The sequence below is a fragment of the Bacillus rossius genome, chromosome 15, assembly GCF_032445375.1.
Source record: "Bacillus rossius redtenbacheri isolate Brsri chromosome 15, Brsri_v3, whole genome shotgun sequence".
NCBI lineage: Eukaryota > Metazoa > Arthropoda > Insecta > Phasmatodea > Bacillidae > Bacillus > Bacillus rossius.
In genome coordinates this window covers 25,843,664-25,870,501 of record NC_086342.1, presented here as the reverse complement: position 1 = coordinate 25,870,501, position 26,838 = coordinate 25,843,664, and positions in this window count along the sequence as shown.

Sequence of the window (26,838 nt, the reverse complement as noted above, 5' to 3'; positions counted from 1 at the left end):
GCAGGACAACAAGAATGGCGGAGAAGTAAGGCTTCACGTGCGTATGTGCAGCCAATGACATCGCGCGAAGATTTTAAAGACGAATGGTTCAAAATCCTTAGCACAGTGCCAGGAGGAGAGAAACTAACATAGTTATTTGACTACTTCGTGCACCAATGGCTGAATAATCCAAAAATTCCATTCGGTATCTGACTCTGTGGAGATGCAAAGAATCAAACAATTAAAAAAAAAAATCCCTGTGAAGGGTGACATATGCGCTTAAGAACAAAGTTCATCTCAACCCTATCAACCCAAATTTTTTACAGCATTTTGAAGTACCAGAAACAAAAAACTAAATACACAGATTAAAAATATGGCAGGGATATTCTCAGTTTGGGAAGATCAAAGAGAAAGCAGACGTACATGAAAATTGACAAACAAATTGCCGTAGTTTTGCACACATACAATACAAGTACGAAGCACCTCGCCAAATGTTTAAAGACTCTGGGCTACATTCCTACATTTAAAAAATGGAATCGCATGTCAAATGTAACTAGCTATGCTAAAACGTGTGTAACGAAAATATTTAACCAAAAATTGAAAATATAAAAAGATACTGACAGATGTTAGCCGCTTCTAAACTGAGAATAATAACTTACTTAAGATTTTACATATAATGGAATTATTAAACGGCAGAACTTATTTTTTGTAAATGCAAGGAAGATTTAACATGTTCTCGCAAAAAAAAAAATCACACCGTGAAAGGACATATCAATATCTCACTTTGTATGCGAAGTTGCAATTTTCCCGATACCTCCCAATGCTGCTGTTATTATCGTAGGGACGCAATTATCCCATATTTTATGCCAAGGGAAATTTTACCGATACTGTGTTCTCTCGCCTTCTATCGTATTTATCACAAATTTAGGACAACGTGCAACGTATGAACGAAATATATGTGTGCACGACTCTCAGATTCTCTTCGACATCAGAAGGCTGTGTTAGAGATATTGTAAATATTTTTCCTTGGAAACATAAAACTCTATTTAATAGGGCTACGTATAATTTTGAAGCTATTACTCTAGCTTGGTTATTACTACTTAGCAAACCTTGCTCTTTTAGTTTTTTACAGTTTTGGAATCAGAAAGTTATTTATTATTGTTTTTTGTGAAAATTTAATTACTTTCGTTGTGGTAGACGACATTCCTTTCTACAGAGTATTGAAATATTCCACAGTTTTTTAGTATTGATGATTTGATCACTGAGATATAATGCTGTACAAATCAACCTACTTAAAATAAGTCGAATTTTTTCTTGCCTTAAATAAGTATTCAACACGCTACTTAACTATCTATAGAAGTAATAATTTTCTATTTTTTCGTGAAAAATAATATGGTTAATATATTTTTGTTATTTTTATCAAATACTGAGCAAAAACATGTTATTGTATTTATTTTCCCACAGTCAAAAAATGAGACACAAATCAGTTAGCAAACCCGTTGCAGTTGCTATGTAAATATGTTATAATGCATTAACAAACCTCTTAAATTTCCATTAAATCGGTTTCACCTTTAATATTATAACGGAGGAAAAGTTTGTATTAGCAATTTTATAGTAAATAATAATTATATATATTTGTAGTGTGTATATAATTTAGAATGTATTCAAAACCAAAACCGGGAATAATGTTTTCAAGGGCCGGACTATGATTACCGCTTTGGTGAAAATAATCTTATAAAGTATTACCGCTGACTCTTAAGGCCACTGTAGAAATTTTTCGCAAAAAATAATGCAATATTGTTGTTATAACAGAAATTCTTGTATATTTGGGGCAATGTTTTAGAAATCTTAATTTCAAAATTACGTTAAAATGACGTTTAATCACATTTGAAAATAAATATTATAACTTAGGACAAGTTTTTTTATTATATGCATACCATTTCTGAGACTTGTACTGACACAAGATACATTCAATTTCTGTATAATTTTTGAGAGGGGGGGGGGGAGAGGAATAGTTCCGATATTATTAAGATTACTTTCTCAGTTTTAAAAAATTGGAAAAAAAAATTGTTAATAAAAATTTTTATAGGAAAATTTTTAATTTTTTTTTATTTTAACAAATTTGGTTTATGCTCAAAATTTTAATGCTGAAACTACTTACTATGTTCTAGTGAACTCCGAAACAATTAAATGTTGACACTCAAGTCATGATGCGGTTTGAGATTCATCACATATATGTTTTTAAATAAACGTACAATATTTTTTTATTTTGTTTATAGACACAGTGGTTCTTAATGCTACCATAAAAATAAGTTTAAACTTAAATCTGGCAACTTTCTCATTTCAAAATAAATTTTAGTTGTTTCTTTGACACCATTTTCTTATCACGCCGATATTTGTAACGTCGCGTCGGTATAAATGTGAGTATGTGTTAAAACTTATTTCACGTCTGGGGCGCACAATAATTTACCGATCTTAATTCCACCACCATATTTGCACCGCAATATAAATGTGATAAATAATAGTACTTCTTTACGTGCACCAGGCTTGTTCACTTTTGAACATCCATTAAACTTTACAAAACATCATATATTATACGAAATAAAAATGTTATGTTTGCTGCAAAGGATGGCTGTTTACGGTGCTTTTTACTACAAAGTAGAAATCTTGTGGCATGAAAAGAAACAAATGGTTAACTTTCCACTGCGGAAGAAAGTAAGTGGGTTTAACCGAGCAGAAAACATAGTCGCCGTCTCAACAAAAAATATGTCCTGAGTGGGCGAAAGGTAGGAAAATTCCTTTTTTTGTTTTTTTTTTGTTTGTATGTCAATATATATTGCGTGATGTTTAACGGTAACGTTTGTAGCAGAAATAAGGTCAATGCTTAAAATGGTTTTGAAAAAAAAAATGAAAGTGCAACGTATTAATTGGATCAGTTCCGTTGATCATAAATGCACCATTGAACTACCTTTCTGCAAATGCATCCAAGCAATTTAAGAGTTTTGTAAAGTGTGGTTGATGAAATTTCTTACACATGTTAAAGTTTAATTACTTAATTACTATTAATCGAAAATATCTCGGTAGGAAACAATATGTTTATATTTTTAATTTCACATTAAAATACACACTGCGCCTTCTTATCAAAGATAGGTGTGAAAACGTAAAATGTTTTGATAACCAAACTTAATTTATATCAGCAAAATACGACATTCAAAACAAGTAGTTAATGACAAACAGTTCTATATTTTAGATAATTACAGTGTACGCAGTCTATAATCGTATAGAAAAGAGTATTTTTCTTAAAACGCACTTAAACTCACTGCAGATAAAAAAAACAGCAAAGGTAAAAACAGGAATTGAATGTAACGGCAACTAAATTTGCAGGTTGCGGCTGGAAATGTGATGTAGCTGTTTGGGATTCCAGCAGTTGTATTCACTCACTTCTACAGAAAGTGCTGGAGTTTGGTCTAAACAGCAGTCTAAAGGTCTACTGTGGTCCGCAGTTTGACGTTGCACTCCCTCAGGGCCACTCAGTGACGAAGGAGAGCGCTGCGGCCGCAAAGAGAGACAGACAGAGAGAGAGAGAGTGGGAGAGAGTGTGTGTGAGAGAGATAGAGAGTATGAAGTTTTGATTGGCAAACCCACTTCGCTCACCGGGATAAACTGGAACAGCCTCGCAGGTCCGCGGAAGTTAAGGAGTGTTGGGCAAGGCACGTGTTGGTCGGTGCTGAAGATATTAGACGTCGTCTTGCAGAAGATTCAGTTACGCCCGGTGAAGAAGATTTGATTAGTGAAGGGCAAAAGGAGCTCCGAGCGCGCGTTTGTGGCAGTTCAATTTGGAAGGTTGAACGGCAAACATTAATCGGCTATTTCATCATGATTTGTAATTACATTTGAACTACAACCGTCTAGTAACTGTACACGTTTCAGATGAAACTTACACTCTGCTGTACGAATTAAACTTCCGGCAAACTTCCTGACAAAAATTGTCAGGGAGTAAATATTTATACAAAAATATGTGTATATAATTGATTATATTTATATAAATATGGGTGTGTGAATCTATGTAAGTATGATTCGATATATGGTTGCCTGATTTTGGCTGGTAAGAATTTTTTTAAAAAATATTTTTAAGAAAACATAAACAAACACAGTTTCAAAATGAGATAGCAAACTTTTCAGTCAGATAAATCAAGTCATCAGTGACTGCCATTTGTCCTAAAACGTTATGTAGGCCTATATCTCCTCTTATTCCATCAGTATTAACGCCTAGTTATTTAGTGGTATGTAGAAAAATTCATGAAACTAAATTTAAAAAAATATATGACCAAATATTCACGTAAAATTACAGATATTTACGAATTTTATACATTTATATGAAAACAACTGTATCACTCTAAAATAGTGTCCGAAGTTATACTAAGTTCTGATTATTACCAGGGTATTTATGCTTTATATTGTCCCAATAACTCCAAAAGTTAAAATTATTTTTTTACCGTTCCTTGAGTAGCAGTAGTATGTAATGGGGGCTCCTGAAACAGGATTCAGGATGATGTGCCGGTGCCGGTGTCCGACATCTTGGATTGTGACGTCACGGCGGCTATCTTGGACTCAAAAATTCCTCAAAATTCCTCAAAAATGGCTCAAAATGACTCAAAAAACCCGTTTTGAGGAAAAATTTCCCGTTTTCGAGGGAAAAATTCCCGTTTCAAGGGAAAATTAGGATTTCGAAAAACCACAAAAGTCGTTTTGCCTTAGAAACCACAAAATTCCTAAAAAAAGGCTTAAGAATCCTTGTCTACAGCCTACGATAAGCCTCTCACGTCATCTAGGATTATGACGTCACCATTGCAATATCCGTTACGCCCGCCATCTTGAAAATCTGTAATTTTTATGTTAGAAAATTAGGAAAATTTTTAAAAATCTTTAAAAAAATTAAATAATCGAATTAAATAATAAAAATCTTAAAAACCACTGTTGCACCTATATTTACGGTTGCCAACTTGGATTATATAAATGTTGCATATTTAGTTACACCCAACATCTTGGTTGAGTACTATGTCATCGTTAAACATTATGTTATGACCATCATATTGGATCCTATTAATTTTGCAATTACCGTTATGGTCGCCCTCTTGAAATTTAGACGCCATCTTGGAAATCCGTAATTTTTATGTTAGAAAATCGGGAAAAATTACAAAATTCATCAAAAAATTAACTTAATAGAATTCTGATTATATCGATTCCCGTCCTTGGTTCGAAACTGGTGAGGGCTAAAAATAAAAAAAACATTAGATACTTCCTCCACAGAAGCCACCTACAGACTTACCTACCACCAATATCAAGGTATATATCGTCAGCTGGTATGACGTCATGTCCGCCATCTTGTCTTCGTCCACTGGAGACCATCATCTTGTTTCCGTATGATAGTGTGCTGGCGTCATGTTAAAATAATTTTCTGTACACCATACCTTTAACCTCGTATAGGCATTGAACATTATCATTGAAGTAGAACTTTGACCTTGACCTTGAACTTTGACCTTGATCTTGAACCATAACCTTGAAATTCTACTTTCACCTTGAACTTTGACCTTGACCTTAACCTTTAATTTTGACCTGACCTTAAATTTTAACCTTGACCTGGAAATTTGACCTTGACTTTGACCTTTGACTTTGACCTTGACGACCATCATGGATCCGTCATTTTATGTTCAGTACATGCTACCAGGAGCTACCACATGCTAGTGGTTATTGCCACCATCATGTTTTCGTCTGCTGGAGGACACCATCTTGTATGTGTACTCGTCTTACCATCATGCTAGTTTTATTCTAACCTGCTACAGTGCAGTAATCATTTATTACTGAGGTGCCCGACATCTTGAAATATGGGCGCCATCTTGAAATAATGAAATGCGGGAAAAATTCCAAAAGTCTCCGTAAAAATCAATTATTAATTTACAAATCGAATCGATGAACTCCTGTCCACGGTTAGATTCTTGACCAGTGACAGTTGTAACTAATTATTAAATAAATTTTATTTTCTGTTTTCAATTACCTTTCGCGGATTTTATTAATCATTCACTCTACGAAAAACATCTCAAGAAAATATACCTGACCAACGAATTAAATACAGTGCCGATTAGCCTAACATGAAAGTCTAATTTCTCAATAATCTGAATAACCTATAAGCCGTTCATGTACAAAGCCACACATACAGGCCAATTGTCTTCAGACTACAAGAACGGGTCATGTCAATATCAGACATATAAACCATAAACTCAGTACATGCAGGAAAACGGAATGTACACGCAGGAAAACGGAATGTACACGCAGGTAAACGGAATGTACACGCAGGAAAACGGAATGTACACGCAGGTAAACGGAATGTACACGCAGGAAAACGGAACGTTCACACAGGAAAATGGAATGTACACGCAGGAAAACGGAATGTAGCCTACACGCAGAAAAACGGAACGTACACGCAGGAAAACAGAACGTACACACAGCAAACGGAACGTACACACAGGAAACGGATCGTACACACAGGAAACGGAATGATCATACATACAGTAGCGGAAACACATGCTTAGTTGGAATTAAGAATACAAGAAATAAAACGTACTTTTGCAAATAATTCATTTATTTTTCAATAGTACACACATGACAGTTAAACAAATTATTATTATTGTCCATAGCCAGCTTTCCGCAGTTCTTTAAGTATGGACGATACTTCATCGATATGCGAGTAGTTTCCTCTACGAACACATGCCACCATCAGTCTTAGTTGGTCAACCATTATGTTAGGATCGTCCCATGAGGTATAATCAATCTCTTCTGCTTTGTTCATCTTCCTTGTACGTTTATAATAAATATTATCTCAGGTGTCTTCCGTTTTAACACCAATCGCAAGGTCACTTTCGTAATCGAGACAGTGATTATCACTAGCTTGATCAGAATAATTTATTATGTCGTTTCCATCGTTTCGGTCTCAGTACACCATGACTGTCTTCGATCTTGCCTGCTTTAGCTGCTTCAGCACAGTCTTCGATCACGCCACCAGCTTCAGAGTCTCTGTAGCAATCACCGTAGAAGGCATAGTCTTCACCCAGATTACCTTAAGAATTCGTTATCGTTGATGTCGAAGTGTCTTCATAGTCTTCATACTTCCTTTTTACAAAGTATGGTGGATCTACTGAATATCGGCTTGAATGTATTCTCACTTTTCACGGTGTTGTTACTTCCATTAGTTTCAGTCTTCTCGAAGCCATCAGCATCCTTCAATTTATGTTCTTCGTGCGATCGGGTGAGCTAATACCATCACGCTCAGGACAAAGAAAATTATTGTCGTAATGCAGATCACTCTTCTTTAGTCTAGTGGATCCATCGATGTCCTCTATGCCGTAAGTGGGCTTGGCTTTACATGTTCTACCATGTCTTTTTAAGCTGTCAATTCACGTTATCAACCTGATACATCGATTACAGCTTATCATTTTGCGTAGTGTTTTTTAACACATTCATTCTTCTCATACCGTTTATGAAATCTTTCTCAAGGTAAACACCTTGCTACAGTATCAACGCTGATGTTGTTTTGATACAGCTACAGACATTGAAGGCTCCAGAAGGCACCAATTGCTCCTTCAGCCTTTTGTTTCAACAGCACCAATGATATTTGGCTAGAATGCTACGAGGTCTCAAGACATCACGACTACGCGACTACGAGCCACGAGGTTACGAGACTACGTGACTACGAATCTTCAAGTTTACGAGACTGCATGACTAAAAGACCACGTGGCTACGAAACTACATGTCTATGAAGCTACAAGGATACAAGTCTCCTCGGCTCCAAATGACTGCAAGTCGACATGGCTACAAGACCACTTGGATACAAAGCTTCAATTCTACAAGTCTACAAGTCTCCACCAACTACCTTCGAGTGTATAAAGCACCATCTACTCCAGCAGCATTATGTTATAAGATTACATGACTACATGTTTACGCAGCTACAAGTCTACGAGGCTTCATTGCTTCATGACTACGAGACTACGAACCATGAGTTTACGTGACTACGTGACTACGAATCTTCAAATTTACGAGACTGCGAGGCTACAGAGCTACGAAGCTTCCAGATCACATGGTTACGAGTCAGCATGGCTAAAAGACCGCATGGCTACGAAACTACATGACTCTAACTGACTACAATAGCACCATTCAGTGGCGAGAGTTAATTTATCTCATGCAAAATAACCTGTTTAAAGTAGTGTAGATTATTGTCAACAGATGACACCACATGTTGCTTAGAGGTAAATATTATTTATTTATTTTATACAGGATGCGGGATGCTCACTAACGAACGCAATAGAAGGATGGCTTCGCTAGTCACCAAGGAGAAGGAAGTTCGTCTTGCATGTTAGTGCTTCACATATTTCTCATGGTATATTATTTGACTGAGTATCTGAATAAAATTACCTGTCTTAACCACCAATTTCAATGCAGTTTGTCTCAAAGAATATTATTTGACTCAGTAATGGTTGTTTATTTCTTAAATTCCACCTGGTAAAAATTCTGTAAGTGACAATTTATTAGCAGAATTTCACTAATTAAATGTAACTCTGAATAAATTGACATGACTCATTTAGTAAAAAATCCATCATGCAGAGAGCGGTTTCTCAGAATAGAGAGAATCACTTGAAGAAACCACAGGGATAATCAGAAGCACACCTAATATTGACAAGAATAATCATGAGCACTCGGAGAAAACCATAAGATGACTATCCAGGAATAATCAGAAGCATTTGGAGAAAACCATCAAAATATTAACAAGAATAATCGGGAGCGCACGGAGAAAACCACCATAATATTAACAAGGATAATCAGATGCGCTCGGAGAAAACCATCAAACGTTTTCTTTGATATCATAAAATACAGGGAAAAAAAATATTTAGTAAAAATAAATAATAAAAAATTTTAAAATGGAAAAAATTACAAAAATACATAAAATTCTGGGTTGTACTAGAACTCTATCTTTGTTCAACAATGAGAAGTTCACAAGCTAACAGCTGGCATATCGATGAAGTATCGTCCATTCTTAAAGAACTGCGGAAAGCTGGCTACGGACAATAATAATAATTTGTTTAACTGTCATGTGTGTACTATTGAAAAATAAATGAATTATTTGAAAAAGTACGTTTTATTTCTTGTATTCTGATTTCCAACTAAGCATGTGTTCCGCTACTGTATGTATGATCATTCCGTTTCCTGTGTGTACGTTCCGTTTCCTGTGTGTACGTTCCGTTTTCCTGCGTGTACGTTCCGTTTTCCTGCGTGTAGGCTACATTCCGTTTTCATGCGTGTACATTCCTCTTTCCTGCGTGAACATTCCGTTTTCCTGCGTGTACATTCCGTTTTCCTACGTGTACATTCCGTTTTCCTGTGTTTACGTTCCATTTTCCTGCGTGTAATTTCCGTTTTCCTGCGTGTACGTTCCGTTTTCCTGCGTGTAGGCTACATTCCGTTTTCCCGCGTGTACATTCCGTTTTCCTGCGTGTACGTTCCGTTTTCCTGTGTGTACGTTCCGTTTTCCTGCGTGTACATTCCTCTTTCCTGCGTGTACATTACGTTTTCCTGAGTGTACATTCCGTTTTCCTGAGTTTACGTTCCGTTTTCCTGCGTGTACGTTCCGTTTTCCTGCGTGTACGTTCCGTTTTCCTGCGTGTACGTTCCGTTTTCCTGCGTGTAAATTCCGTTTTTCTGTGTGTACGTTCCGTTTTCCTGCGTGTAAATTCAGTTTTCCTGCGTGTACATTCCGTTTTTCTGCGTGTACTTAGTTCATGGTCTAATTATATGTTTGATATTGACATGACCCGGTCTTGTACTCTGAAGACAATTGGCCTGTATGTGTGCCTTTGTACATGAACGGCTTATAGGTTATTCAGATTATTGAAAAATAAGACTTATATGTTAGGCTAATCAGCACTGTATTTAATTCGTTGGTCAGGTATATTGTCTTGAGATGTTTTTCGTAGAGTGAATGATTAATAAAATCCGCGAAAGGTAATTGAAAACAGAATCTAAAATTTATTTAATAATTAGTTACAACTGTCTCTGGTCAAGATCTAACCGTGGACAGTAGTTCATCGATTCGATTTGTAAATTAATAATTGATTTTTTCGGAGACTTTTGGAATTTTTCCCGCATTTCATGATTTCAAGATGGCGCCCATATTTCAAGATGGCGGGCACCTCAGTTATAAATTATTTCTGCACTGTAGCAGGTTAGAATAAAACTAGCATGGTGGTAAGACGAGTACACACACAAGATGGTGTCCTCCAGCAGACGAAAACATGATGGTGGCAATAACCACTAGCATGTGGTAGCTCCTGGTAGCACGTACTGAACATAAAATGACGGATCCATGATGGCCGTTAAGGTAAAAGTCAAAGTCAAGGTCAAGGTCAAATTTCAAGGTCAAATTTCAAGGTCAATGTCACAGTTAAAGGTCAAGTTCAAAGTTCAAGGTCAATGACAATGTTCAATGCCAATAGACGAGGTTAAAGGTATGGTGAACAGAAAATTATATTAACATGACGCCAGCACACTATATCATACGAAAACAAGATGACGGTCTCCAGCGGACGAAGACAAGATGGCGGACATGACGTCATACCAGCTGACGATATATACCTTTATATTGGTGGTAGGTCAGTCTGTAGGTGGCTTCTGTGGAGGAAGGTTCTGATGGGTTTTTTATTTTTAGCATTCACCGGTTTCGAACCAAGGACGGGAATCGATATAATCAGAATTCTATTAAATTAATTTTTTGATGATTTTTGGAATTTTTCGCGATTTTCTAACATACAAATTACGGATTTCTAAGATGGCGACCACAACGGTAATTGCAAAATTAATAGTATCCAATATGACGGTCATAACATAAAGTGTAACGATGACATAGTACTTAACCAAGTTGGTGGGTGTAACGAAATATGCATTATTTATATAATCCAAGATGGCGACCGTAACAATAGGTGAAACAGTGGTTTTTAAGATTTGTATTATTTAATTCGATTATTTAATTTTTTTAAAGATTTTAAAAAATTTTCCCGATTTCCTAACATAACAATTACAGATTTTCAAGATGGCGGGCGTAACGGAAATTGCAATGGTGACGCCATAATCCTAGATGACGTCAGAGGCTTATCGTAGGCTGTAGACAAGGATTCTTAAGCCTCTTTTAGGAATTTCGTGGTTTCTAAGGCAAAACGACTTTTGTGGTTTTTCGAAATCCTAATCTTCCCTCGAAACGGGAATTTTTCCCTCGAAAACGGGTAATTTTTCCTCAAAACGGTAATTTTTCCTCAAAACGGGAATTTTTGAGTCATTTTGAGCCATTTTTGAGGAATTTTGAGGAATTGTTGAGTCCAAGATGGCCCCCGTGATGTCACAATCCAAGAGGTCGGACACCGGCACTGTCACTACATCCTGAATCCTGTTTCAGGAGCCCCTATTACATACTACTAGTAGCTTTTCAGTAATAACTGCGCACATCAACAAGCATAATAAAAAATTAAGTTCAATTTATTATTCGTTTATTTTTTCCATACATTAAAATTTATCCTGAAATATAACATTAATTAAAATATAAAATTATCCGCTAATTTTTGTCAGAAATACTCAGTAGGCCTACTATCTCAAAAATCGTATTTAATATATATGCAAAAATAACCATAGTTATTTGTTGCAAACATTTATAACATTTCTTGTAGAAAAACAAACTATTACTTGGCAAGTGGTTTCCAGAGTAATTATTTGTAAATTTACCATGAGCCATTCAGCAATCTCTGAAATACAAAATCTGCCGTGGCCTTTCTATTCGTTAAATCTGTAATCACAGCACACTAATTACTAGTCAAAATCCAAACGTATGAATGTACTATACACCAACGAGTAGTAGGCACTAGACGGTAAATAATCTGGCCTAAATTTCTTCAGAGAAACTATTTTTGGTCTAGTGCCTCTTCTTTCTAGTGCCTTCTCAGTCTAGTGCCTGCTTGGTCTAGTGCCTGCTCGGTCTACTGCCGTGCCCCAAAAAACCATTAAATGTGCTGTTCACAAAAATGCTGGTTCCTACTGTTAAAATGCTGAGTCTGCTTCACGTAGAGCATTTGATTAAAGTGTGTCTAAACAAGTGCGAAATTCAAAATTTGGACGCTAACTTTTGTGCTAGATACTTTTGGATCTTTGCGTTTCCTGACAAATGTCCCTTAATAAACTCCCCTTGTTTTGGCTTCCCCTGGCCGTCATTAAATGTATGGCCAGCAACTTCGAAAATCTCGTAAATACAAATCACACACTTTTGGCTTTGAATCTTAAATAATATGCTCATTAATATTAATCATATACAGTTAAAACAATAAGAAAATTTCTTCATAAAATTTTCACTACAATTTGTATTTACACGTACTTAAATTGTAAACATAAATTTTGACAAAGCGTTAATCAGAAGAAAATGGTAAGTGCAAGCATTGACGTCGAATTGTTGTGCGTAAATGATTTAAGGGGTCGTTTACTTCCTCGCTGAGATGGGCCATAAAACACTTGGGTAATGACAAGATAAAAACAGCAATAAAAGGAGAGCAGCAACGTGTTCATAAATAGTCACGCCGACAGTTTGGATCAGTATAACGTCTCATCTTTCAGCCACGAACGACTGGAGCGTTAGAAATAAAGTTTTCCAGGAAGAATAAAAATAAAATTAAAAAAAATAAAAAAACTGTATAACCCGCTTTTATAGCTCACTAGATACAAATGGCACTAAATGGACAGCATGTTCAGAAAAGAATGCCCCAGTTTCAACGGTACATTATAACAGATTTATTTAGATTATTTAGAACAAATCATGCATCGAATTGAAGATTACACTAATCTAGTTTTTTTTTTTTTGCAAATTTTTAATATGTTCACCTTTAGTCATTTGACACGCATCCAACCTAAAATCCAATTCATTCTACACTCGGGTTAACACGTCCAGAGTAATGGAAGAAATTGCGTCTTCAATTCTGTTTCTCAAATCTGGAAAATCGTTCAGTAGCGGCGGAACTTATACACGACTTTTTATGAAGTTCCGAAGAAAAACTAATCTCATGGTTTTATGTCAGGTGAACGTGGAGGCCAGCGAAAAAAAAAAACCTTGTCGTCTCGACCATTACGACTTATCCAACAGCCAGGGTTTTCGACGTTCAACCACTCTCGTACAAACGAAACAAACGTTGAACTGAAATTACAGATTCACTCTTAGCAAATTGCAGAACACAATATTTTTACGCTCAGGAGTCGCCATTTTGCGTAGGTGGCGCTTCAAGCGAAAAACAACAAATCAGTACTCGCACATGTACTTATATAAATCTGTTTGAGTTACTCTTTAATTAATTATTTTATGGACATAAGTCATATTTTTAGTTTGTTCTTTGGCCTACAACAAACATATGTACCTAAGTAAACTATGTTAGCCTTTTGTATATAGAGACACAGAGATCTGTTAGTGGGGTGTGATTTAATATTTGGCCAAAAAAATTAAGCTTAATGCCATTTTCTCACGAAGAATTTGTTCTTATTTAAAATAATCTATATACCTATATACCAGACTGAACTATGAGTTTTGACCTTGATTAAAGTTTAAAATAATTTATTTTGGTTTACTTCTGCCTAAACCAAATAAAATAAAATAAGGATTTTAATTTCGAAATTATTTTTGTGCATCTGTAGAGCCCAAGTAGATCCTACGAACAGAATTTACGATTTCTAGGTCTCTTTTGAATCTGTATATTTCGTGGTCAGTGATTATTTTTTGGCTTTAATATGTATAAATAACTAATTTTCAGTGTTTAAAACAATAATTTTGGCCAACAAAATGGTCTTGTTTTGTAAGTCCAATTATGACTATGTGTTTATGAAAAACCGCGAAGGGGGGGAAATGGGGAAAGTATTAAATTCTTACGAACCAGCCCTTTTGTTCTTGGTCATAAATGATGAGTTGCGTAAGAGCCCTGCAACTCCTTTTAGAAGGCATTATGGAAGAGGAGAGATTTTTTTTTGCAAAAATTTCTTCTAATAGCATACACGAATAAAACTGCGACCACATTAAGGTGCATTATCGCGGGTGGCAAGCTAGTCAATTTTTCATGTAATGGGCATACTCATCAGGCGTAGAGTATATTCACAGTTTTTATTTAATTTTAAAAAAGACATTTCAGTCAGGATCAGTGTTCAGCAGCTTTGTCAAGTGTGGTGCAAATATAATTTTTAAAATATTTACATTTCTCGCCGGCGTTTTTCCTCCCTAGAAATATTTTGGTAAGACATGGGCAAAATAATGATTTAAAGTTTTCTCAATACTCTTCATTTAGTTTCTGATGATTCTACATTGTGGTTTTTGTGTTGGTCACCACCATTTTTTTTCCTTGCAAATACATAATTCGCAAAGTGAATTGATAACGATATATTTTGGGAGAGCTAGGTAAAGAAGTAATTATGGTTGGTGTTTGCATAATCTTTCTCATTGAACCACAGTTAAATAGTGTTCCTATTATTAGCCTCTGCCTCATTTTATCTCACATATAAGATAACATTTTCGACTGTTCTACAAGACAAATTCAAGCCTCTGCAATAAACAACACGTATTTGCATGTCAACACGCGTCGCACTAAATTTTAGAAGTTCCGGAGCATTGAATGGTCAGAATAGTATTATTTTTAAAACTTAATTAAACGTTAATGACTTTAGCTTATTTATTAACACAGTTTTTTAAATGAATGCTTTTGTGCAGTTATGAATATTTTTCGTAGATAACAAATTTCTTGCCTTCCTGCTTTTATAAAGGCATCATATACAAACGAGAATGAAGTCATTGGCTACCATTTATGAATCTCTAGTTGAAGTACTAGGTGCTTTCCGGATCTTAATGAGGGCGAAGAATCTTCATTTATAGGGATAAAGTTTTTTTTCTGAGATAGACATTGATTTTTTTTTATTATTTTCATACAAGGCCAATTGTTCAAATCGTTATAAACATCGAATAAAACTGTAGATTATATTTACGTATGAAAAAAATTACCAAACAATTTAAATATTTTTAGAAACTTTTAAGAGTTATAATTAAGCTTTCTTTTATATAAATTCCATAAATGTCAGTTGTGAAACATTTCATTCTGTATATTCTATATAAAACCAACACACAGAAAATCTTCTTTATACGTATACACACTAGGGTAAAGAAATGCCTTACATGGTTTAAATAATTATTACTTCGAGCGTCAGTGATACAGAGTCATTTACATAAATATTCATCAAGAGTGTTAATACCAAACGGGCTTTAGGTACTAAATATAGCACACGATTATTATTTTTTTTAATTTTTCAAATAATATTTTGATTGTTCTAAGGTAAATTTAAATTTAGTGAAATATTAAGATAAATCTTATTTGTTTAAAGAGAATTGCGATAATTTACACAATAAACTCAAGTTGTTGATCCAAATCTAATGACCTCCGTCCATGACTAGTCTTGCTGTGATTTCTATGTGGTATAATAATCAATTATTTGTTTGTTAGATTGGAACACCCGTTTATATGATCTTTCCTGACCGAAAAAAAATCCAAACGAAGTATGCTTCTGGCAACATTAATGTATGATAATTTATCTCAGATAGGCCGTGGTACATAATTTTTACTCAACCAGCCTTTTTTAGGGAAATGATTAATTAAATATACTTCACTATTTTAAATAACAGAGAACTCTCGAAAATAAATGAAATTTTTTTTACGGTGGTATAGGTCTTAGCTAAGACTTCTTAAGTTCAAATTATTTTTTTTTGGTGAAAAATACAGGAATTATTTGACCTAAAGAAGTGCTGTGGGGAAAAGAAACACAAGAATTTATTTAAGAAATAAAATTACACATGATATTCAAAGATTCTTACGATATTAGAGTTACATTAATATCATGTTATTCAATAAAGTATTTTTATTGAGTTTTACGATATTGTATGTTTTTAATTAAGTTTTGTCTAATAATAAACGATACCTATTGCAATAGCTTTCTGCATATTCTCTTTTACTAAATAAAAATTCGCAAAATATTCCTGATAATAAGTGATATTAAATGTAAGAGACTCTTAAATGTGGATACTGTGTTTCAAGAAGAGCAGCAAAAGCTCTTTCTCGTGAAGAGGGAAATGTATAAATTTTTAGCTTTGCAAACTTTAGACACGATGCTTTCATAACGGCTGGCTGTCGCTTCATTTCGTTTGAAGTACGTCTCCAGCTCTAAACTCTTTGAACACCCAATACTGTTGAGAATTGATGGATTGTATCTCTGTTAAATAAACTCTACTATTTACGAACTTTATTAATGTGTCCCCCATAAAATTTTCTCATAGAATCCAGTTACTGACAAAAACCCTTACAAATATAATAATGAATATAAACCTATTTATAGATATAATTTTATACATGGAAAAAGAGTAATATATACAACTAGAGAGAAAATCTAATTGAATGAATCTTTACTAGTGTACACGTTGTTTATGCTTGTTCTTTAACCTACTTTATTCGTTAGAGACAATAATTAAAACTGTTGCTTTGAAGTCTTAGGCAATAGCATACAAAATACCTTTATATTTATTTTAATTATTTTCGCGAATACCTATTAGTCAATATTAAATTAAATAAATTATTATGTGCTAACAACATTATATGTTGTAGCAAACATAATTATATGATTTAGACTTCAATCAATTTTCAATGTTTTTGAAATGAATTTTTAATTTCTTTAAACTTTTTTGCAGTATGAATCATGCTAGCTTTTAGGCCACAAAAATATGTTTCTTACTATTTATTTTAATTTTCATTAATTCAAAATTCGAAATTTATGGGAGAGGTCAAAATTTTTGCATGTTGTTTCGTAACGCTTATATTTACACCTAATTTTAGTGGAATACTTTTTAAAATTTGATCGCACTTGACAAAAATTAAACACGTTATTCGTAACACTCTCATGTGAACTGTTTCATAAAATGTTTCCATGTAAAATGCACCACATTACGCATGATAAGCTTATTCGATAAAAATTACTTCGAACGTAAACTTAAAGGTTATATTATTATATTTGCTTTTCTTAACTAAAAACAATATTGAGTTTAATGTATCTCAGCATATATGATGCATCCAAAGTTTTATATAAAACCAATCATGTGTGATTTGGAGAGAATATGAAATAACATAGCAGCCAATGAAAACTTAACATAAACATTTTTAAAACAAATTTTGGTAAAGTTTACCAGACGCAAAAATTACGTCTGATTAAAATGTGTCTAAAAATAAACTTTAGTATAAGTTACAAACAATTTCAGGTTACGTCGGTGAAGAATAATTTTTAAGACCAACTACTAACTCTATTAGTAATGAATGCTGCGATAGGCAGTGTTATAATTCCGCAGACGAACATCAGAAAACCAAGGAAATATCAAAGAGTCAGTGCAAGGAAAAAAAAAGACAAATTCCCTCCTGTACCGTGAAAAGTCTATCTGTCATCGCAACCACAAAGGAAGATGGGAAAAGTTTCTTGACGTCTATGATATATCGGTTAAGGCATAAAGAATAAATCGGGCTAGGCGAACATAATCTCTGAGAAATAAGCTGAACTCAAATAGTAAGCGAAAATCTTTTTGAGACAACTGAAATATTTTTTCCATTAAGTCTGAGTACACACACTTCGTGGTGGTGAAAAATATTTGGTTACTTTTATCCTCATTTGCCTCTTGGTATCAAGGCTTGTCAAACTACCAATGATACAAAACAAAATGGCATTTAAATTTACAATAACTTACTTGCTAGGTTTTCTAAAAAATGCCAATTTTGCAGGTCCTTAGATTTGATGAAATGATTGGCATACAAACTGGAAAAAATGAAAGGCTTTTGTAAATTAGATTATTATATTTTAGCGTACTGTAATTTCTTTGCAAATGGCACAAAACAATCACCTAATGTGAAGTTAAAGATATCTGTAATTTAGCATATTTACACGAAAACCATTGCATCACAACATAAAAGTGCTTGAATTATAACTGGGTTCGATTTCTTACCATGGTATTTATTGTTTATGTTTTCCCAGTACCTCCAATAGATAGTTATTTGCAAACCGTTCCATGAATAGAGTTACAGTATTAACTGCACGCAAAATAATCATGAAACATCAGAATACTGTCAAAGAGTATAATATTCCATTATCTTTCCATGGTTTAAAATAGTTTTGCTTTAATGAAACATCAATTAAAAAATAAAATTATGCGCCAATTTTGTTAAGAAGTACTCAGTTTCATCTCGAAAAAAGTATTCATATAAGCAAAAATAACCATTCCCATATGTCGTACAAAGTTCAAACGTATTTCTTGTTGTATTACAATTTATTCCCTCGCAACTGGTTTCCAAAGAAATGTTTTGTAAAAGCAGAGAAATTTATTTTCTCTGTAGTTTTACTAAAATAAATAATTTGGGGTTGGGGAACAGAAATAACTTTAAAGTTACCACTTTGGACTTAACAGTTATTTGATCAGCATGACTCATTATATATTTTTTTTTAAATTTTGCTCACATGCAAGCATTTTGTCTGGTTTTATGGAACGTTTTAAATTGACCGCGACTGTCTATATCGCATAGTTCAGCACGTTAGTTAATCGCAAAATGAATTCGACTGTCTAAATTCTTAGCTACGCATAGTAACTGTTTTTACTTACCAAACCAAAAGGATGAACCCTGCTTGAACACAGTTAAATTTTTAATAATCCACAATTAAACATTCCAACCAAAAGCTGTTGAATCCATTATGGAGTTTTTCGGGCGGCATCCAACTGAAGTTTTTCATTTATACATATACTAGCTGCAGTACCCGGCGTTGCCCGGGCTGAACACAGGGTGAAGGGGACCTTTTTGGAAATCAGATGTAGTTAGAAATTGTCTTCTTAATTTGAATGTTAAGTGTGCAAAATAATTTAAATCACTTTCAGATCCCGACAGACGTTGTTCTGCCAGTGTATAGTTATTTACCTGTATATATATAAAAATTGGTGTAATCTAGACTCTATAAAGCACAATATAAAAAAGCAAAAAAATAAGACATTACTAATATTGAAAAAATTCCATTTACTATCTAATGCTCGGCATGCATTGCAATGCCTCATTCAGTTTTGTTTTGTAATATGTTTGAAGTAGTTACACATCTCTCTAAATATATATTTATCTCTATATACATCTATATATATCTACTAGCTGACCCGGCAAACGTTGTTTTGCCATATAAATTATAGGGAATTTCTAGTGTAGAAAATAAAACTAACTTATTTAAGTGTGTAAGGATGTGGTATATGAGGATGTGGTGAAAGAGGCATGGAGCGCTGTGATCGATGAGGGAATATAAAAATAACAAAACAACAAAAATTAATTTTTATAAATTATTTTAATTTATTATTTAAAAGTATATATATATCATTAATTTATTGCGATAGTATCAGTAACAATCAATATCAGTCTCTTAATGCTATAGCGTGAACAATATTTTTTGTTAGCCCATCTTTAGCTAACACAAACAAACTGGATGGTTTACCCACTCGAGAGCATGCCACGTATAATAATTGTCCGTGAGAAAAACATAGTGTGCTCAAATCTAAGCCATCGTTTGGCCTTGGGACTTATTGATAGTCATTGCAAATGCCAATCTATTCGGAAACTGAATACGTTTAAATTGAATTGGCACATCTGTAGGTATAATATGGATTCGTGGTATTAATATATTTTCACCTCGGAACTTGCAATTTAAAATGCTGGCTTCGATAACGTTTTTCATTTTTTTTAATGACTAATCGTGTACCGTTGCACAGCCGTGGTGGGTTCAAATTACGAAGTAAAATAATCTGAGATCCAACCTTCAATTTTAAATTATGCGGTGGAATGCCTGGCAAATCCAGTGAGTTCAAAAACTCTGTTGGAAAATTTACAGCTTTTTGGTCACATAAATAATATTAATTGAATTACTTAATGATGAAAAACATTATAGTAATGATGTATTTTATCTTTGATTGTACACACATAGATATACATATACATGTAAATATTAGACTGTTTTACGAAAGGGAAAAATGTTATTTTGCTTAATTATATAGAAAATATATTTTTTTAGAAATGGTGAAAAAAATTCTGTGGAAATTACAACTCTTATAAATGAATAAAAAATAAAATAAATCACCCAATTATAATAAAAAACTAACTTTCACCGAATTTATTTTTGACCATTTCCAACAATATATTTTCGATATAAATAAATAAAAATTATTTATTTTATAATAAATGTATTAGAATAATTTATACTTACAACACAAAAGCCGTTTTTGGCGGGAGCTCGTGACACGTGTTGAGTACTTTTGAGGTTATGTTAATCTCTTAATTAACTAATGGTGCGAAATACACTCAAAATTAATAATTTTATTTATTAGTAATAAAATATGAATAAATAATTATAGTCCAGCAAATTAATAATAAATTTACTTGAGAATATAGTTAATATGAGAGTTACACTTAGATAGTAAAATTGTAATTGTAAACGTTACTACTACGCTTGATGCATTAACAATAATAATGGCCGAAAACTGTGGAGGGAGTGAGAGAAGGCTTATTGTGTGAGAGAAACAGGAGACCGGCTTCGGTCTCATCCCTACTCAGTATTGTTTACGGGGTGAGAAGTTACACGGGTAGACCCCTGGCTGAAGGTTGATCAAGTGTTAATTGATCAGCTATCGACCGGGGTTGAAAAATATAAAATTCTATTAAAAATTAGGGGTTGGTGATAGAAGGGAGAAAATTTAGGGTTGTATGTATTTTTTAATGCCACATTATAAAAAAATAAAATAAAAAATTTTGTCCAAAAAATAAAAATAAAATGTTAGGGGTGGACAACCCTTATCACTTAGGGGTATGAAAAATAGATAGTAGCCTATTCTCAGACCTACTGAATATACATACAAAATTTCATAAAAATCGGTCAAGCCGTTTCGGAGGAGTATGGTAACTAACACTGTGACACGAGAATTTTATATATACCGGAGAGAAAATGAAAAGCACCGATGGTTACCCGACTCGTGCACGCAACGTACAACTGATGTACCCGTACTTCGCTACGGCAGTCTACAGGCAGATCACTCTTGCGCCGCTCATAATACATGCCCCTCCTTGTGGGTACGCCACTGCCGCGCGATGCCCGTTGCCATGGAGACGCAGAAGGCATGAACAATGCAAAATACTGTTCTCATGCAGACAAAGTACCCACTGTTGCCTGGTTTTAACCACCCATTAGATCTAATTTTCGGAAAATGTCATCCTGCGTAACATAAGGAACATTAGGGGCAGGCATATTTCGCGAAAAAATCTGCTCGGTGTCGGCGGTCCCTCTCCCACCCTCCCCCTACCCCTGCCCACTACCGCCACACCTCCCCCTCCCACTCCCGCCACACCACCCCTTCCCAATACCACCACACCTCCCCCTCCACCCCCCACTACCACCACACCTCCCCCTCCCACTCCCGCCACACCTCCCCTTCCCACTACCACCACACCTCCCCCTCCACCCCCCACTACCACCACACCTCCCCCTCCCACTACCACCACACCTCCCCCTCCCACTACCACTTGCAAAATTTCAACGGTGATGAGGACTGCACTAACAATGAAATAGCCGTTGCCATAGAGACGAATGAAGCATCAACAAAGCAACAGCCGTTGCCATGGTGATTTCCTACCAAAAACTGGAAATAAAAAAAAAATTAGGGGTGGACTACCCCTAACATTTAGGGGGATGAAAAATAGATGTTGGCCGATTCTCATAGATACCGGATAAGCACAAAAAATTTCATCAAAATCGGTCAAGCCGTTTCGGAGGAGTATGGCAACGAAAACTGTGACACGAGAATTTTATATATAGGACTAGCGGACCCAACCAACGTTGTTCTGTTCAAACGTTTAAAATTCGAAAATTTACAGGAAATTTCCCTGAATCTAATCGCAGCGTCATCTGCCGGGTCGAACTGAAATGTTATTTTACAAACTTATATTTTTATTTTCAAAGAGACATCAATACGTCATAAGTTGCATAGAATAAAATAAGAACTAATTTAAAGTTGTAGGTTAAGTTGATTCTTATTGAATGCACGTCTATACATAATTAAAAGTAATGAAAAATCGTGTTAAATACTCACTTTGATACTGCACCTTACATATTTTGCCCAATGTAGGGGAGACCGGGGAAAGTTGACGATGTTAAGCTTTGAAATGGCCTTTAACAGATAAATAAGCATATATAATATCTAATTTGGCACCAATACGAAGTACATACTAATTTCTACCTAAATATGTAACAAGTTTGTATTACTTTGCGTAGTTCCGAAGTTATTGACAAGAAACCAATTAGTTAGCACATTCGTCATCTTGCCCCAGGAGTGGGGCAAGTTGACGAACCTATTGGGGTAAGATGACGAAACCAAAATATATATATTTATGGACAAAGTAAACAATAGTTTTATAGATATCCTACACTAAACAACGTGCAGGATGTAAAGAAGATATATTGTAACATATTTGAACGACTTGATATAATTCCTTGACTTCATAATTGGAAACGTTTTCGTGCCACCACTCAGAACTGGAACACTGAATCCAGTCTTCATTTGGAGGTTCCACGTAAACTTCTTCACATGCAGGGCAAGAAACGCTATTTAGGCTTTATGGTTTTGCTACAGAATGATCAGAGCTTTGTTTTTCAGTTTTCTTAGTTTTTCTTTCATTTTTCTTCTCTTCATTCTGCTTCTTCTATCTATCTCTTCGTCACTCCAACGCCTCCTTTCCGTTTTCCGCTTAAAATATGCCTAGGCATCTACAAAAAAATCAAACAAATTTGTTACGACTATTAACACAGGAACTATTTATAATATTTTATAATTTCATTATTATTTTTATTTTACTTAAATGTTCGTCATATCTGTACATCATTGGTTTAAATAACACATATAATACAAAATAATGCTCACACTGTCATTACCTATGGCAAGTTGACGATTGCAGGGGCAAGATGACGAATTCGTCATCTTGCCCCCGTCAACTTGCCCCAGCAGCCGTATTTTTGCTTTACCAAAATCACGAACAACATTAACAAATTTTCTTCAACAATCTATACACTAAAATACTCCCAAAAGTCAGCATTTCATTTTACATATATAAACATTTAAAACAAATGGACTCTTTTCTCGTAATAGCTTAACATACGTACCTTCAATATTACAACAATGGCTCACGAAACAGACTGCCTCTCAAAACTGCCACATTAAAACTGACTGGAAAATTCCGCTGCACCTGCCTAGTAGGTGCAGATGGTTACACACAAGGTCACAGGTGCGCCAACCGTCTATCTGTGTTTCTGAATTAGTTACATACGATTCGTCATCTTACCCCGTTCGCCAACTTACCCCGGTCTCCCCTATATGTTTTATTACATTATTTAATATGTAGAATAAAATGAGAACTGACAATTTAAATTTGGAGGTTAAGTTGATTGATATTGAATTCACGTGTATACATAATTAAAATCACGAAAAATCATGTAAAATACTCACTTCAATACTGCACCTCACAAATTTGCACCTATATTTTTAATTACACTTTAAAATGTTATTTCAATAAATAATAATATAATAATCTCAATAACCAATTCTATTTTAATTTTAATGTAATAACAACAATTCATAAAATCCATCCAAAGATTAACAACAACACATAAATAAATACACAACACACACACATATACTGTAAACCTAAACCATTCAAAGATCAAAAACAATTTATAAATAAAAAATTAATTAAATAAACATTTTCCAGTGGACCAAATTGTGAATCTAAACCATCCTCGAATCCCCGTGAACTCACACAAAAAATTTCATCAAAATCGGTCCAGCCGTCTAGGAGGAGTATGGCAATTTTTGATATTTAAAGTACTTGCAAAATTTCAACGGTGATGAGGACTGCACTAACAATGAAATAGCGGTTGCCATAGAGACGAATGAAGCATCAACAAAGCAACAGCCGTTGCCATGGTGATTTCCTACCAAAAACTGGAAATAAAAAAAAAATTAGGGGTGGACTACCCCTAACATTTAGGGGGATGAAAAATAGATGTTGGCCGATTCTCGTAGATACCGGATAAGCACAAAAAATTTCATCAAAATCGGTCAAGCCGTTTCGGAGGAGTATGGCAACGAAAACTGTGACACGAGAATTTTATATATAGGATGTATATATCTCTCTATTTATCTCTTTATATATACATATATATGTACATTAATACCTCCCACTATCTCTATCTTTTTCTATATATAAATCTCTATATAGCTCTATACATCTATATATATCTTTATCTAACCCATTTCATTCTCTATACCTCACTCTATCTCAACTTATTTCTCTGTCTCTCTTTTATTTTTAAATAAATTGTGCCATGCGTGCGCACTTATACAACAAAAACAAACGAAGTGCCGCTATATAAAATGAAATAAACACATTTTTTGACACGATTCGTGCTCCAACTATTGAAAAATATTTATACCGTCTCAGTAACCTTCACGGGCATGCGCATAAGAAATCACCAAAATTTCATCGCAATCGGATGAATGGTATAGGAACGCATACGACACAAACAAACGAAAATTAAAGACATGACAAACGCATCAAACGATGGTGCGTTTAAAATTCAAGGCAACTCTATCTATTGACGAAGTTAGGAACAAAACTGTTATTAGCGCCTTTATTTTGCTAGCCGCTGCGAGCTCCACTAAGCGGACTGGTCTCACCAAGGATAAAAAAAATATGAATTTGCCAGACCTTACTATGTGTATGATCGCGTGTCAGACATAGAGAAATTACACTCACTATTTGTATGTCTATGACCTATGATTTTCAATTTTTCACTCCCTTAGCAATGGAATTTCATATTAATATGTGGTATATGTGTTAATCCAGGTTGAGCTCGCTGTAGGCGAAATTTCATCCAGATCCGTTCAGCCGTTCTGGCGTGATGAGTAACTTACAAACATCCATCCATCCATCCATACATTCAAACTTTCACATTATTTATAATATTAGTGGGATTAAAAATTGAATAATACGCCACATACACGCGAATGCCCTACTCGAAGTTCGAATACATGACTCCTCGCACCAAAGTTTGCATTTCAGTTCAATTATTTATGGAAGTCAGAAGTCACACCTTATTAATTGTATTAAAATAACTATGAAATAAATAAAGAGTTTTAAATGTTTATAAATTGTAGGTCCGACGCTCGGCTTCGCCAGCCTTTGGTGCTGACTGCCATTTTGGATTGTGACCTCACGGTGGCAATCTTGGTGTCAACTTTGTATAAAAATTATTAAAACGACTCAAATATCCCCCAATTACAAAAAAAAATCAAATAAATAATTTCCATTAATACAAAAAGTTTCGCAAATTTCCCCGGAGAGGGATAATTCTTCTAAGAATCACCATCAAAAATTATAAAAAATAAACTCACCAATATAATTGTGGTTTTCTTAAAAAAACAAAAAAAAATCCCAAGCAATTTAGCAATCCAAACAATTTAAACCCAGAGAAAAAGCTAACATTTACCTTTCGCGTGCACATAAAATGTATGAACAACAGAGCGCATTAACTTGATAATCGGATCAGTTTCTACGAAGAACCATTTAGTTGTCACTATGAAGAAATCTCATTTTATTTGAGGCCCAAACATAGTTGAAAAGTCAGTAAATTTTCTGTCCTTTCAAACCGAGTACACTGTAATTTTTTTTTTTTTTTTGGTAAATGGAACAGATATATTTATAAAAACTTACATATATCTGTACATTTGTACACTTACATGAAAACAACTGTATCATTACAAAAAAAAAGTGTTCGAAGTAATACTGGGTTCAGTTTCTTACCAGGGTATTTATGCTTTGTGTTGTCCCAAGAGGTATCTCCAAAAGTTAGTTATTTCTAAACCTTTTCCTGAATTGATTACCATTATTAACTGAAATTATTAGAAAGCTTAATAAACAAAATTCACATTGCTGAATATTCGATTACTTTTGAGATGGTTTAAAAAAATATGCTTTTATCGAACATCGATTAAAATATAATATTATGCACCAATTTTCATAATAAAAACCCAGTATTATCTCAAAAAACATATTTCATCATTCATATAGGTAAAAATAACTATATGCAAATGTACTTTCTTGTAGTAATACAAACAGTTTCTTGGAAAATGAATCTTTTGTTAAAGTACACGAATTTTTATACGGTGTGAGATTTTGCCTGTGCTATTAAAATATCACGATCCGACACTAATTATCGCGTTGTTGTTAACCGTGTGGTTTTCACGCGCGTGACAATCAAAGATAAACTATTTAGGGCATTGTCTTTCTTACCATATTGTTTTTGACGTGATAACGTCTTATAAATTGATGAACGCCGGCTGCACGCACGAAAAAGCATGACTCATTGTCACGTTCCGCCTGAGCCGAGCGTGCAATAACCGGCCAACCACCGTGCGAGAAAATCTTCTATAATATTAAACAGGTTAAGGTGGGCTTTTTAAAAGCAGCAATTTAAAAAATTTGATTTATTTGTCCAATTCCATTTTAAATTAACAATTTATTGACATTGATTTGATTTCAGTTTAATTATATAACTAATTGTCCGTGATTATATTTAAACAAATTATTTAAATTAAATTTG